The 16,833-nt window shown below is 35.6% G+C and overlaps 1 protein-coding gene across 1 annotated transcript in view; it reads right to left on the bottom strand.

Moving 5' to 3' along the window:
• Positions 1-12,092, bottom strand: part of LOC131678840 (uncharacterized) — a 31,563-nt gene extending 19,471 nt beyond the window's left edge. The window contains exon 1 of the mRNA XM_058959239.1: positions 11,958-12,092. The gene's annotated coding sequence lies outside the window, so the exon portion shown is untranslated. The remainder of the gene's footprint in view (positions 1-11,957) is intronic.
• Positions 12,093-16,833: the final 4,741 nt, after the last annotated feature.

The raw sequence follows: 16,833 nt of genomic DNA, 5'->3' as shown, positions 1-16,833 counted from the left end.
CGGGTTCGGGTTTTTCAAATTACAAATTATCGGAGTCGGGTCGGGTTCGGGTTTTGAACAAAACAACCCAACCATTTCACGACATGACGTCTCTACACAAAACGCAGTCTTTTTGTAATAGTGAATTATACTTCGTGATACGAATGGATGACCCATATAACCGTACCAAATGTTAACACCTCCAAATCGCTAGAATTCGTTGTATTTTCTGGTGCTCAAGTATTGTATTTTTTTCATTCTTGCATAAAATTCCGTCTCTTCATATTCGCAAACTGCCTGAAATATTTAATTTTTTAATCGAACATTCATGAGAGAGCATTCAACAATACGTGTTTCACATCTCAAATCTCTTTGCGATTTATTTTTCATGATAATTAGTAATAAACCAAGTCAACAGGAATTTATCGGAAAATATCGGTTCAACTTTCTATAATAGAATATAAATTTCGACAGGTACTTTAAAACCGATACTTAGGCTGCGGCGACTTTTTCTCTGCGTAAACGGTTTTGTGGGGTACATTCGTACCCCAGAACTAAAATCGCTCTAATATGTCTAATTTTTTATAAAATTTATAATTAAATTGGATAGTTTTATTCTAAAATCATTCGTAAAGTTACCTGTTTAAAAATATTCGTGTTTTGACTATTTAATTATGTAATATTTCATTTTGTATAGAACAAGTCTTTAAAATACGTCAAAATTCCCTTTTTCCTTCATATTGCTATAACGCCGGTAGTTTCAAATCGATTTTGACCATTTATACGACGTTGTAAAGATTATTAAATTTCCTTTTGAACCATTTTTTTCAAAAACCGGTCTTTTTGAAATCCGATGCTTTTTTTAAAAACCAAACGCCAATACAAACGTTAAACATACAGCAATATGCAGTAACGGAGATGAAACAGGAAGGCGTCGAAGGAACAGGTAGAGCCGGTGGATTGTACGTGTATATAAAGTAAGTATGTTACAGAGCCTGGGCTGCAGAAGATAACGAATCGAATGAAGCGTCTTGCATACTATATACAAATCATATTCACGAATGTGTTATGTCTCTTTCATCCGCAAAAGCAAAAATTACGATGCCGATCCAAGCGCATTTTCTAGTTACTTTACTATAGTGCTTTGTTATATCAAATAACAAATACTATTATTTGGTAGAGTTGAAACTTATACAATTTTACACAAGGTTCTCGCTTACTATGTATCGATATCTTGCTTTAAAAAAAAGATATATTTTTTTTGAATTATGTACACATGACAAAACACTAACGAAAACGATTTTGTGGGGTACATTTGTACCCCAAACAAACTTTAAGCGAGCACTGTTAAGTTGGTCAAATTAAACAAATAGGTTGTACCTGCTTTAACGGAAGTTTAATAATCAAACTGGTTTATAATAAAGATTGCTTGCAATTAAAATAAACTGTAACGGAAAAATAAGGATTTGAACTCACAAATTTGGTGGTACTTTGGTGTCATTATGATGGCTCAAATTTAAAAAGGGCACATTATTTTTTAAAAGCAGATAATTTAGGCCAAATTTATTTTCTAGAGACTGTCTTTATTCCATCAGACCTAAATCTAGCTTCACTTCCGCCAGGTTTCGTTGTTCAAGACACTCATATGGTGATGGTATAATAGCACCACTATCAAATCAGTGGTACATATATGAAACAAGCACTTTCTGTCAGATTGTTCCCGGGCTGAGCTGTTGCATGATCCGGATTCCTTCATGAAAATACATGAAAATTAAGGAATTGATCGCAAAAAAATTGTGTTCTGTTGAAGCCATTAACGGATTTTTAAAAGTTTGGAGTCGTTCCAAGAGCTCCATTGGAGATGTCGCAGCATCTCTATAGGCGCGCTTACCGTATAATCTGAAGCATAAAATAACTTAGATATCCCATCATAGATCGTCCTAACGCTAATGATGGGACATGAAGAACACGTTAGAAAATCTTGATTGACACACTTCGATACAGGTGTGACCGTTCCAACCAGTAACGTGGGTGACGTCATGAAGTGTTTTATAAATTACCAAAAGTTTTAACATAGCTGGATTGCAATGGGTTAAGATATCGACGATTTATAAGTTTCTCAGAACATTATAAATTCGACGTTCAATAATCAATATAAATAAATAAATATAAATGCGGAATCTACTCGCCAGTGATTTGTTTTGCCATATGCGGATATAACTCAATGCGTATGGTGTTACTTCAGATTTGAGTGATTCTACTACTCTTAGATGAGCCTAGGGTCCAGCTCGGGTGCCTAGAATTAAAATTTTTTGAGATCTTTGGTTGATTCTCCGTATTAGCAAGTTGGATTCGGATCGGGCTTCTCAAATTTTAAATTTTCGGGTTTTCAAATTTTAAAATTCTCGGGTCGGGTCGGGTTCGGGTTTTATAAAATTTTCATTCTCGGGTACGGGTCGGGTTCGGGTTTTTAAGTTTTAAAATGTTCGGGCTCGGGTCGGGTTCGGGTTTTTAAATTTTCATGCTCTCGGGCTCGGGTTCGAAAAAATTGAAACCCGACCATCTCTATTACAAATAATTATTGGTAACCATGTCCAGAACCTGAAACAGAAGCGTCTACTTGTTTTTAGTTAGATATGCAGGTTACAAGTAACAAATTTTAATCAATGCTGATGGCCTTATAATTTATAACAGTGTGTCGACTCATTTCTGAAAATGAAATTTCCAGGTTTTTCCAGACCTTTTTATGTATTTTCCAGAGTGCTCAATAAAACCAATTAAATTCACATTTTTCAATATTTATTGTTTGATTTTTTCGGACTATATGTAGACACATTTTCTTTTTTACATTTTAACGACATTCAATTTGCTAGAGAGGGTAGAGAAAGTTATGAAAATTTGGAGCCATAGTACTCCAGTGAAAGCAAGGATGTGAAGTATACAGATCGGAAAACTAGAAGTGACATGGTCATCAGAACAAGCTTAATACCGTAACTTTTGTCTTCTGTTGATGGAGGTCGAGCTTAGGCAGCATAACTACGAATCACTCAAGTCCACCAACATGACTTCGGGTAAAGACAGACTTGTCCCTCTTTACCGTGAGAACCGACAAAAGAAAAGTCACGTAAGATCACACCTGAAAACTTGTCGACGATTAGCATCAATGAAACTGCTGCTATTCATCTCTGTTTGCCTTTCGAATGCCGGGATAGATTTTTATTAGATTACTTCCTTTTCGCTTACAACCGTAGCGGATTTGCTACGTTGTGTAAGGTGGAGGCTGTGTCAACTGCGACTACCCACCACTGTTTGAGCTTAAAAGATGTAGTGCATTTTTAGTTAGTTTTCTAGTTCGAAAGATAACCGACAAGCAAATGAGTGTATGGGACCGTGTATAAAAGGGGGTTCGTGTACAAAAGGAGAAACTCGTGTTCTGGGAAAATTAGCGGATCGATATTTTTGGGATGAATTTCCTCATAGTGGTATGTCTGTTAGTCTGATTGGAATTTGTTGAGTCGAGGATTAAGTAGAAACCGTTTTTACACACTCTATCTTATTCCAAATGTCCTTGAAAGGTGGTCGTAACACATTCGTATATCAATTCGCAATGTTCGCGACGAAATCTGGATACATAGATCTCTTGAAATATTCAACAAAGAATGAAATACTTCTCATAGATATGGCCGTATGTTTGTTCTATCTAAAAATACATGATTCGTTGACGCGTTAAGGGATTACATATCTTTTTGTGCGAAAAATGTGAAGAAAGATTGAATTTAAGTAAAGGCATAGAGCAATGATTTCATTACATCAAACTTATAGTATTTTGGTAGTACATTTTTCAGTGAAATAAACAGGCATAAGTTTAAAAAAATGATTAGGTTTCGTAGCGCAGGATTTTTTTGGCGAGAAACGGTACTGCGGTACTGAAGCCCTCAGTTACGCCAGAATACTTTGAGATTTAGTACAATATCGTTAAAATTTTATTTCGACCAAATAGTGCAGGAACTTAAACATACCAGAGGAATTCCACGAAGATCCGTCCGAAAATCTCTGAAATCGTGACCGACAATCTTAGATTCCGATGAAACTTTACAGGTTTAACCGGCATGGAAGACTAAACAATCCACAATCAATAAGATTATTTTGACTCAAGCGCAATTTTTTGAAAGGGCGTAGACGTTTCTACGCGCAATAATTTCAATTATTTTTGTTCGATTTCACTATTTTATACAGTAAACTATCTGAGAACGAGTTACAGGGAATGAATGCTTCTGCACGAAAAAATATGCACCGAAAAAAAAAATTGTTTCATTTTTCACAAAAAACAAAAACTCATGATAAAATTTCAAATTGCAAAAAAAAACCATTTTTTCTAATTTTTTATATTTTGTCAACAAAAACCTAAAGAGAAAAGAAACATTTTGAATGTGAGATATTTGAAATTTTGCTCCAACAAGAACAAATAACTCATGTAATTATGTCCTTTTTAAATGTTATTCGCGTTACCCCATCATAAATTGCCAAAAGTCTAATGTTTATCGTTTTACAGACATTAAAGGAGGTTTTTCAGTGTATTTGGATCATGGGAAAGCTTTGAATAAAAAAGTTTTCCTAACAACAACTTTGGACAAATTTTTATAATTCATACTATTTGCAATTTTATTTTTGAATATGATTCTAAATGCCATTTTAAATCAAAATTCATATAACAAAAAATTTCTGAAATGTTGAAATTCTCGAGATATTTTAAATTTTGTTTTAACAACACAATTATTTTGTTTTATTACGACCTTTTCAGAAGTTATTCACGTTTCTCCATCGACGACAATTAGTTTTTCGTAAGGCCCATAACATTTCCTATAACTTTCCTATTGACATCAAGGCGATATTGTAAACCGTTTACGAGAAAATTAATTACGATCAATTGAAAAAAAATCGTAGCTAGGTAGACGGACAGAATCTCTCCACGGCAGTCAACGAAGCACAAAACGTAAAAAGCGTCGTTGCACGGACTCAATTCTCTCAGGCAGCCCTAAGTTTGCGCCGCTAAAACAACAAAAATGATCCATAAAAAATTGAAAAACGATCCATAAAAAAGTTGTCCATGTTCCATAAAACAAAACTGAAAATCCATAAAAAAGTGTGAATGATCCATAAAAAAGGGTGATTTGACCCATAGATTATGTAAAATTGAACCATAAAATAATCGCAAAAGAGCACTAAAATAGTAATAAAAGAGCAATTAAAATGAAACAATGCCCCATAAAAATATTGGAAATGTTCCATAAAATGATACATTTTGCGCCATAAATTAACTGACATTGATCCATTGAATATTAACAATGTACATTAAAACACGTCGATATGTTCCATAATATCGACAAAAGTGTTCCACGGTATTACAAAATGGAGCAATAAAATGTCAGAAAAAGTTCCATAAATTTGATGAAAATGTTTGCTAAATAATTTTTCTTGGTACATAGAAGATGTAAAAATGAACATTAGAAATGATTCATATATCGAACGAAATTATGGTACATGGATATTTACAAAACGATCCATAAGAAAATAAAATGTAAAACAATCCATTAATATGCGCTTATGCACCAGAAAAAATAAATTTAATGAATTCATGCGAAATTGCTATTCGAACTAATAATAAAGTTTATTACATTTGGTTGTAATGTCAAACTACAACAAACAATGCATACATTATAGTTAAACTTCAGCTTCCGTACCCAACTAGTCAGCTAACTGACCTTAGCTAACCTGAAATCATTATGGCAACTCTTTAAACGTCAGGGTATTTATGATATTAGAGCGCTGACAGTTATTAGACCACTGATACAGGCTGGCATGAGTCGCAAATACTATCTGAATAACTACCTGAAGCGAAAACGGACACTTTATACACGAACACTGACTAATGTGGCTACGCCACATCGCTTTCTTGTGCACTGTCCGACTTCGCTGCCGCTCAGTCGGCTTTTAACTAGCTATAGCCCCTATGTTTAAGTAAACCGGGCAAACGAGAGGACCACAGGTTTGCCTGCAATTCCAGCTACGGGTTAATCAATGCCTCGTCCAACGGCCTCGAATATGCGGCTAAGCCGCATCACACTAGCTCCCAGTATAAGCTCACTTGTTAAAACACTGTCACTGTTATGAGAATTATTAAGCACAACTTATTTTTTAAGTTTACCATAAAATTTCGCATGAATTCATTAAATTTATTTTTTCTAATGCATAAGCACATATTAATGGGTCGTTTTACATTTTCTTTTCTTATGGATCGTTTTGTAAATATCCATGTACCATAATTTCGTTCGATATATGAATCATTTCTAATGTTCATTTTTACATCTTCTATGGACCAAGAAAAATTATTTAGCAAACATTTTCATTAAATTTAAATTTAACTTTTTCTGACATTTTATTGCTCCATTTTGTAATACCGTGGAACACTTTTGTCGATATTATGGAACATATCGACGTGTTTTAATGTACATTGTTAATATTCTATGGATCAATGTCAGTTAATTTATGGCGCAAAATGTGTCATTTTATGGAACATTTCCAATATTTTTATGGGGCATTGGTTCATTTTAATTGCTCTTTTATTACTATTTTAGTGCTCTTTTGAGACCATTTTATGGTTCAATTTTACATAATCTATGGATCAAATCACCCTTTTTTATGGATCATTCACACAGTTTTATGGATTTTCAGTTTTGTTTTGTAGAACATTGACAACTTTTTTATGGATCGTTTTACAATTCGTTATGGATTATTTTAAATATTTTATATGCAAAAGTACATTTTCCCATTCTCTCAACACCGTGATTATAGTTTGGGCTCCAAAATTCACAGCAATGCTCCAGGATTGTCCGCGACAAAGATATTTGATACAATAAATATCCGTAAATTTTTTGACAATCCTGAAGATGCATCCCAGCATTCTTTGCTTTGCTTTGATTCTTTGCTAACTGTATAGGAGATGCGCTGTTTAAACGTAAGTTGCGAATCAAATATCACTCCTAGATCCTTCACGTGACTAACGTGTTCAATTTCTGTATCCAGTAGAGGGTAGTTAAAAGAACTGTTGTCAAATGTATTTGTGCATAATTCGAAGCAACATTAGGGAATAAAGTCATTCAAGGTATTGACTGTTCCGAATCATAGTGATGGGCAGAAGATGAGGGCTAAACACTTCTTCGAAAATTGTTCCGTGGATATTCTACCAAATTTTCCTGTGCGGCAATGGATTACAAAACTTGGACGTAGAAAACTCCAACCAAGCTTCCTGGCATGTTTGTCTATACTTCTATGCAACGAAATGAGGTAACAGAGAAATTCTGAACGATAGAGAAGTCTAAGTTTCTATGAAATATTCGGTTAAGCAAGTCATCTGCAACAGTGGATGAAGCAGTAAAAAAATCGTACCAACAGGAAGGTATCCCGGAATATCTACTAGGAAGATTGTTTATAGGAACGATTTTAGCTACTTTTCCTGTTCTGGTTAGATGTGGCATCTTCTCACTACGTCAGCGATGTGTTGCATGTTAGGAAGCAAATAATATCTATATTGCATCGAAAGAGCTAAATTCACCGAACTGTCCAGAGCTACGTCCTTCTAATTAAATAAATATTCTCAGTTTTGGTGGAAAAATTCATGCAAAGGTATTTTGTTAATACAAAATCATGCATCGATTTTTTCACAACTCTGAAATAGGGTCATAATTCGAAAAAGTGAATAAAAGACGGATAATCATGAAAAAAATAGACTAGCCTACTAACAAATTATAGAAACCGGTTTTTGGTGAAATTGCTTATGATTTGACACAAACAGTTTTTTAGCTTTCCATTTGCCTGCTAATTTCCCACCAATTCGTCTTTTCAGAGATTAAGTACTTGTACTATCTAAAAAGGTCACTTGGAATATAATAAATAGGGGAGCCCGGAGTTAGTTGTCGTTTGGGGTAAGTTGGCGAAATACTCTTTTCTCCGTTTTTATTAGACATATCGCGCTGCCTGTCAATGTATACATCTAGTAATGTGCAACACATTATCCAATGTGTTTTTGTGGTAAAACATTTTTTTTGTAGAAGTTGTGGGCGATATTATGTTTTCGAGAATACCAAGTAAATTTTCTTAATTTTAAACATTTTGCGTAATTTAAGGTGATTTTCAATCGATTCAACGAATGGATATACTTTACGATAGTACGTAAAGAGAGCTTCCAGAATCCGAAAAGAGATTACACATACCCACAAACAATGTTTTTGAATCCTTTCTTATGAAATATTCGGTTGAGGTAAGTTGGCGGTTACACACACGGGTCAAGTTGGCGCTACTATTCACAGTGCAAAAATGGTCATCAAATATTTTCATTTCTGGAATTCATTCCAAAGTCTTACTTTGGATCTGATTGTGTATCTCGTCGATGCAGGAAACATTTACTTCAGTCAATCGTCGAAGAATTTCGAAAATTTGTTTTTTAATGTGGAATACGCGCCAAAGTTAAAATATCGCGGCATTGAGACTAAAATATAATGGCAAGTGTCGAATAATTTAATGTTTTATTGAAAAAAACATGCAGCACATTTCATAAGGACACCTGAAGTAATTGAAGTTTTATTTGATTGCTTATTTTCTGGCATTTCGCCATTTTACTCCATACATATCGCCAGCTTACCCCGGGGCTGGGGTAAGTTGACGGCTTTTCCACATCACATATTTTTGTCTCTAAAAATAGAATCAATGCAGAAAATTTTTAATGAAATTCAGGGATGTTGCCAACAGTCTGCCCATTCATGCAACGTGTTCTATTTGGCAAGAACTACCTAAATCAAATCGGTAAAAAATGAAACCTGAAATAGGAGCAAACAGAAATTCGCACCAGTGCATTCTACCTCTACTCAAGCTAGGTCTACATGAAAGTTAAGCATTCGACAAATAATAGTTGCCACGATCTGACGTGAGTGATAATACACTATTGATTTTATTTTTGCGATTTTGTTTGTTTGTTGTGAGATGAGTGAAGCTTCGCAGCAAAAGGGAAGCAAACTTCGATTAAATACACTATCTGTTAATTTTAAGTATTGTCGCGCTCGTCCCTCTGTTAGCGGAAGGTGAATTGAAACTGGAGCTTACGGAAGTCATATTCATACAATTCGAAATCCAATATTGATAACGTTCAATTGTTAAGCGGAATTGAGTGCTTAACCGTTAGGTAACGAAATGGTACGCGAGTATCTTTGCAGATTTCAATTAAGAAAATTACAATGTATTTTCCATTAGCTGAAATTTGGTGACATCTCAGAACATCACCAGGCTTAAATTTTAGTGAGATAAAATTCTGGATGTAGTAATGGGCCTAAGTGGAACGTCTTGGTTATTTCTACCACGCAACAGACTGACATTACTATAATATATTGTAAATGAACCAAATACTTGTAGATGAATTGAAATCAGGAAGTCATAGTTTTTTTTAAACCTGCTATAAGGAATCGTATGAGATTTTCTTATTTCCGGAAAACCGCATTCCCGGAGGTGTGTCCCAACAGTAGAATACTATTTGTGAATTTCAAATAATCCTAGCAGTATGGATGTCAAAATTATTGGGATTGCCTCATAGTCGTATCAGACTATCTGATAATTTGACCCCGGAACGGTCTTCAATTTTGTCTGTTTTATACTTAGCCAGTGAGCAGAGCAGACAACTGGCTTCATCTGCAGACGAAGATCAGATGCAGCCAAAGCGCGGATAAGAAGTATGAAAGCCGTGCGTTACCTAATACCGCTTTGAAGTAGCACTGAACACGTGTGATACTGAGTTGAACTTAGAATTAACTCGATAGCTGGTAATGAGAGAATCTGAATAAAACAAGTTTGCCCCGGTGAGAAGTGATTGATTACAAACCCCAAAGTTGGTCATATAAGCTGCCGCGAAGCAAGAGATAAGCTACAATGCGATATACTGTTATACGGTCATGAGGATGTATTTGAAGAATCCACCAATTTTTCAATACATAGCCCAGTTTCAAGATTTTGGCAATGCAACTAGATTATCAACAATGTGTTTGATTTAACAGGCATAATTACTCCACCACTCCGTGTCTAACATTATGGACCCATCTTCTACATTTTGTAAATATAAAAATAGCCACGGCTCGGCCAAGCTAATACATTGAGCCGTGTCAAAATAAACGGCCTGTGCACACCAAGCGAAATCATATTTGCCTTACAGAGTCAGATGAATCACTACAAGGCCGATAAATCAATTTGGCATCCATATTGTAAAATATAAATTAACATTGTTGTGAGAAGTTGTAATTATCAGATAGATCGAATATGTTTGTACTCCTTAGTATAAAAGATGTTAAGAGGAGCACACGCGTTCAATTAAAAAGTTGAGTAAATATTTTCCTGTCGCATTTAAAAAAAAATTAGCAGAATTTTTTCCCTGATTTCAATGCAAATTCCCTGAAAATTCCAGGATTTTCGAGTTTTTTCAGGAATCAACACCCTGTATAAGCTCTGTTGAGATAACTACGTTTCTACGGTACTGTCGATTATTATTGTAAAATCAAGTGTCTATGAATCATCATAAAACTATCATCATCACATCATCACAATGTATAATGTAACACTTTCACACAATACAACTTGCGTGCGAGGCTACTTTTGCATTTACTCGCTCCACTCTCGGTGACACGGGGCAATTTTTATGATTTCAAATTGACCAATTTGCCATTCTCATATGTTTGAAAGGTTATGCAATCACACCAAACATCGAATTTTTAACCGAGTGTTAATTAGTTAGTTTGGAGCAATGAGAAAGGCACAATTGCACTGCTAGGTGGAATTAAACAGGTGTTCATACTTGCTCTTTGTTTGAAATATCTCTCGTTTACAAACTATTATTGCTAAAAAAATAAATTTCCAATATCACTCTACGTTCTCAAAAAAAAACTAGACTAAATTTTTAATTTGTGCTTGTTTGGTCCAAAATAGGGGTATTCACTCTACCAGATGGATAAATAAAACGTTTGAAGCAGCAGTGTAATTCATACAGTATACATAAGTAGTAGGTAATCACTACCGGTTGAAGCGGAGGGTTATTACACTTTTATAAATACAAATATTTCCATAACCAATCAACAAAAATGGGAAGTTGTGTGTGTGTTGACCTTGACCATGAGAGAAAAGGGAACGGTAGTTTTTGAATGCATAATCTTAGATCACACGCGAGCACATTCGAATGTGACGGGTCCTTCAGTAATCGTACAGATCACGTTGAAGATCGCGGTCTTAGGTCCATAGTAGGCTGATCGAAACCTCTCTTACATGCACGCAACGGTAACAGTCAATACAAAACAAACGTACGTATCACCCTTCGGTAAGATATCGAACTCCCCATACTGTTGGTAGCAAAAATATTTTAATTTTTATTACGGACGTTATCTAGCTAAAACACGTCTTGCGTAAGTAGAATGATCAGAAACGCTACTGCGTGCAAAACAAAATTATTAAATATGAGTCACCATGACCGTAGACAATCAAAATAATCGGTCTTCAGCCATTGACAGGTCGCGATACCAAAAATGATACCATATTTGTACTGGATTTGAACAAGGAAAACACACACGCAAGACAACTTCGATCGTCTCTTTTATCAAATACGCAAAATACCAACAAACAGCAAGTTGCATGACCTTCGCCAGAAAGACATTTTACTCTCGGCAAAAAGCAACACAAGACATCGCAACTAGGTCAGGGATTGTCTTCGGATCAAGGACGTCCGAATGGATTAGAACGGTCGGGGTGTCACGTAGTCTTCCGCGAGGAAGTAAATACGGCGAAACTGCTGATGTAGTAAACAACTAAACCCATCACAACATAACAGCAACATAGTCTCTTAAACAGAATCAGATCTCGGTAATTGATAAAAAAAAAGTATAATCATAAGTTACCTGGCTCCGGTGAATTCAGGCGATGGAAGGCATACTCTGCGGAATGCCAACCAAAATCCAACGTCACTAACGGTGCACTCTTTGGTTTTTGATAAATTTCACCAGTACCAGTATAAATTGCGAAATCGTTGCTAATCACTCGGAACTACGACAGCGAATAACTCGCTCACAGCGAAATTTGCAGGTCTCGAATCAAGATAATGCTCAAATAAATTGCGAAAGAGGCAATCGATTTTTGAATGCAATCAACGTTTGTTGTTTTTGTTGGGTTGTTTGCTGCTGTCACCTGTCACCGTGACACAAAATAAACAGAGTGAATAAGAAGAGAGACGAATACCTCTGAAGTCAAAATTGTGAGTTTCATTGGAAACGCGCCTTTCAATCATGATTCAAATTGAGTTCTACAAGATGACGACACGAATGAACTCATGATGAAAAATATTCATGTTTGACAATTCTTGTTTATTTTGTCAGTTACGTAAGTGCGAGTGCAACAGGTGCTCAGTCTGTTACATTCGAACTCACGTAACTCCCATGTAAACGAACCACCGAGAATTGTCAAACGAAGTTCATCATCCGGCTCATTTTTTAGGGTTATGTTGGTTGGTGTAAAACCTAATGTTGAACCAGGCACAGGCCAGGGGGAAGCTGTCTAGCAAGTATTTCGTACCCAACATCAGCTGGATCGGACCTGATTATCACGATTAAACAGCAATAAATAATACCTTGTACAAACATGTCAACGACTAGTACACGAGACATGCGAAACTACTTGCCCTATATTCTCTTTTTAGGGTGAAGTAACCAAAAACGGGGTCCAACGTGCTGGACCGGAGGCGAGATGTTGGGTACGCGCAAAATATATGTGATGTGACAACCACAGCCTACCCCTGGTACAGGCAGTATTAGCCGAAACGCTGGATCAGAATAAGAATGTATGCCAACGAAAACTCGTGAAGAAAAAGGGCCCAACATTGAACGATCACCGCAAAAGGGTGCTCAGCGTTTGGCATCCGACTATTTCAGTGTCGACGTAATGTATACAGACGAGCAATTTTGAAAGAGATTCCAAATGAAGCGGGATCTTTTTGCATGCATCCCGCATAGTTAAAAACCATTTGTGACATAGTCCGACAATAAACCGATGTTATAGGATATAGTAACCATTAGAGTTGATGGTTTTGTATTGTTCCTACAATTTGAACTTAGATTTTATTCAATGAATATAACAATAGTTCTACAATATCCCCAATAGTAACGACGAATTGAATGGTTAAATTTTAGAACAATATCCAGTATTGTAACCATATGTGATATTGTACATGTTGATGGTCATGTTAATGGCTCGAATGTTAAACAAAAAATATCTGACATGGCTTCGCTTATTAACAAAACAGTAATTAGACCATATGTGGAATTGTTGCAATATATTATAATGTATTAGGAACCCTTCTCTTGTAAATATTTAAAACATTATTTCTATTGTAACCATTTGCTCAAGTACTCTATACATTTACAATATCAGATTCAATCCCAGGTGATTTCGTAGTTCACTCAATTTGCATAAATATTGCTATCATTTACATAAATTATTATTATAATATATAAATGATAGCAATAGAAGCAATAAGCCTTATGTTCTAAATAATTACACGAGAGCATCACTATAGTTTAACCGTAGGTTTAACCATTCAATGCGTCGTTACTATTGGGAATATTGTAGAACTATTGTTACACTCATTGAATAAAATCTAAGTTCATATTGTAGGAACATTACAAAAGCAACACCTCTAATGGTTACTGTATCCCACAATACAGGCTTATTGTTCGGACTACGTCAAATGGTATTTAGCTATGCAGGGTTGCAAAAATAAAGGTTAAGCCACAGATAACAGACGTTTAAGCTCGATTTGAATCATGTGTAAATACCCGCTACTGAAATTCCGAATAAATTAGACGTCTGAAACACGTTTGGCAAACGATTGCAGATGGCGCAGTGATCGATACAATGCAGTTAGATTGCAGCTGTCAAACACGTGTAGCAGACAGTTGCGCAGATGGCAATAGTGAAACACGGGTTTCCAACGTTTATCAATTTGAAAGTTTACACAGGTTTTTGAAGAAATTTTGTTCTAGCCTAAACGTCTGTTATCTGTGGTTAAGCACTTAATTTATGTTATGGTAAAAGCACAAAAAAATGATGAATTAATTAAGCAAAATAATGGTGCAATAAACTACTACTACTACTGTCTGTATTATTGTATAAAATGGAAAACATGTGCTACCTGATGATTACTTGTCTCTGTTGGACATAAAATTAAGAACTCGAATTAATGTAAAATATTTGAACAAGTTTACATCCTGTATGGTAGTTTAAACTATATGCGATATGGTATGTTTTTATTCTCCTACGGTCATGGTTCCTCATTATGCCCATCATTTGATATTCGGACCCCTCAAGCTGAATTTCGTCCTCCCATCAAACTATGCAATTTTCTCGTTAGCGTTTCTAAACACGATGGTATCGTAACAAATGGTTTGAGGATATATCTTTCATCTTTAAATATTTAGTAATTTTTAATGGATTGGATACCAATACTTCCTTGAAAACAATGCCACATAATGCTAAACATTTAGGACATGTTCAGGAGCGTTTTATTTTGTATAGGAGTTTCAAAGTAGAACTGGAATTGAAACATTCACATCCCCAACAGAGCGTTTCATTTCATAATTTCGAACAGCTTTGTTTTAAAATTTGAAACTGTTATACGACGCCGTTCTATTTGTTACTGATTTTCAAACACGTTTAGAACTGTGTTTTAAATACATGCAAAGTTTTCAACACAGACACATAGACCCGATAGACTGGTGAAAAATAAATTTGAATGCAGTAACGCTGAAGGCATGGCGAGACATGAATTTTAAACTGAATTGAACATCCGCTAAAATTGCTGCTGGGGACAGCAAGTTCTAGTTTTAAAATTTTCAGTTTTATATTGAAGAACTGTCAAAATTATGAATCTAGAACTGAAACATTCCTGAACATGCTCTTACGATTGACAAACTCCCTTGTACGTTTGGAAAAAAGAGATTATAACTACTAGAGGTCGCATGTCGCTGCTAACACTGAAAATTTATTATCTCGCTCTCACATATTCTAGGCCAATTAGTTTGACACCTATTGCCCCGGGTACACACATGTCAAAGTAATGGGATACAACATGCTAGAGCGAGACCCCATGTTTCAGTCCGTGAATACATGGAGACAGTAGCGCTTTGCTCTCTCTAGTAGTTATAATCTCTTTTGTTTGGAACGACATTGGCAATTAAATTGGAATTCCAAACGAAACATGGCGTCTGTTTGTTATTCTAGGCTTTCTTTAATCGTCTGGTGTCTATTTTTAGTTCATTACCCATCGGACTTCGGTGCGTGACAGAGCCAATGGAGACTGTTGATTTCTGGTCCCTTGCCCAGTTAACAGAGGTATCACAGACTAACAGACAGAACACTCGAAAACCAATTCTTCGCCCGCTTTAACGATAATTTTAAATATATTTTTGGTTGGAACTGTGGCCGCATTTGAGATTATGGCGCCACTGATATATACGCAAGTATACGGAGGATATACCACTAGTGAAAAATTGTTCCCGAGCCTGAGGGATAACCCTTTTGCAAATGAGTGGTTGGGACCGTGTATAAAAAGTGGCGCTAGTGTTCTGGTAAAATTGACAGATCGATATTTTTGAAGGAATTTCCACATAGTGTTATGTCTATTAGTCTGTGGAGGTACGGCAGCGAAACCACCGTTACATTAAACAAATTGTGACGAGAACATTTCAGATGGGCCCATAAACAAAACGTAAACAATTCCGGTTAATACTTGCTTCAAATGGACACTAACAAAGTTTTACACACCTTGGCTGTTGGCGAAATAATAGATTATCGAAAGGGCATATCAGCGAAATAACTTGTTTTGTTTATGTTCCCTTTCACTTCCCCTCAAAAATTAACGGTACATATACACCAAACAACAAAACGGAAAAAAATGTTTATGGGCCCATTTGTTAATGAAAAAGACTATAACTTGAAAAGGGTATAAAAACATCCCAACACCAAGAAAGGCATCAAAATAAACGTCACATAATCATTTGCTGTAAACAAAAGGATTCACCCGCATGCACTATAAGCTAACGTCTCGCCGAAAAGGGATTATGGGAGAGGGCACAAAACCAGTGCGATGTTTCAAAAGGGACCAAAACATTTATCTGCAAAAATCGTTCAGAATACATTTTTTTTTTAATGAATCTGGTACATTTTTCGGAAAAAAATGGTTAATTTAACTCGGCATTAAGTTGTTTGGTCCTTAAATCAAGCTAGAAATATAAAGCACGAGATGATTTTTCAGAAGCCATTTGCTCCACATGAGCATATTGCCTTATGAAATGTTTTGACGTAAGGGCCAGTACCAGTACCTTATTTAAGACGAACGAGGAAAACAGACCGAAATGGTCTATTAAACAAATATGAAAAAAATCATCCCAGGCCAGTCCAATTAGTGAGAGAGTCCATGCCTAGTTACCAAACAGTTGCTGTTTTGAGTTTTTGTCGACAGGTCTCACGAACACTAATGCAGTTTCTTGGTTTGAAAATAATACCATTTGCTTTTTCCGTTTTTGTTTATTATTTTCTACCAGCTAGTGATGTAGTATTTGTGTCATGTGCCGTGTACGTACATAAGCCGTAGAAATTATATAGCAGGTATCGGTGTAGTTTCATCCAAACGTGGGACGAGTAAGTTTGATAAATTAAAATATATAAAGTGGTCTCGTTTTAGCAGGAATATTTCGGATGCAAAGTTTGTCCAAACCACTATAG

The sequence above is a fragment of the Topomyia yanbarensis genome, chromosome 2 (assembly GCF_030247195.1).
Source record: "Topomyia yanbarensis strain Yona2022 chromosome 2, ASM3024719v1, whole genome shotgun sequence".
Taxonomy (NCBI): domain Eukaryota; kingdom Metazoa; phylum Arthropoda; class Insecta; order Diptera; family Culicidae; genus Topomyia; species Topomyia yanbarensis.
The sequence above is the reverse complement of the archived record's forward strand: the minus strand, read 5'-3'. Positions and strand labels throughout refer to the sequence as shown.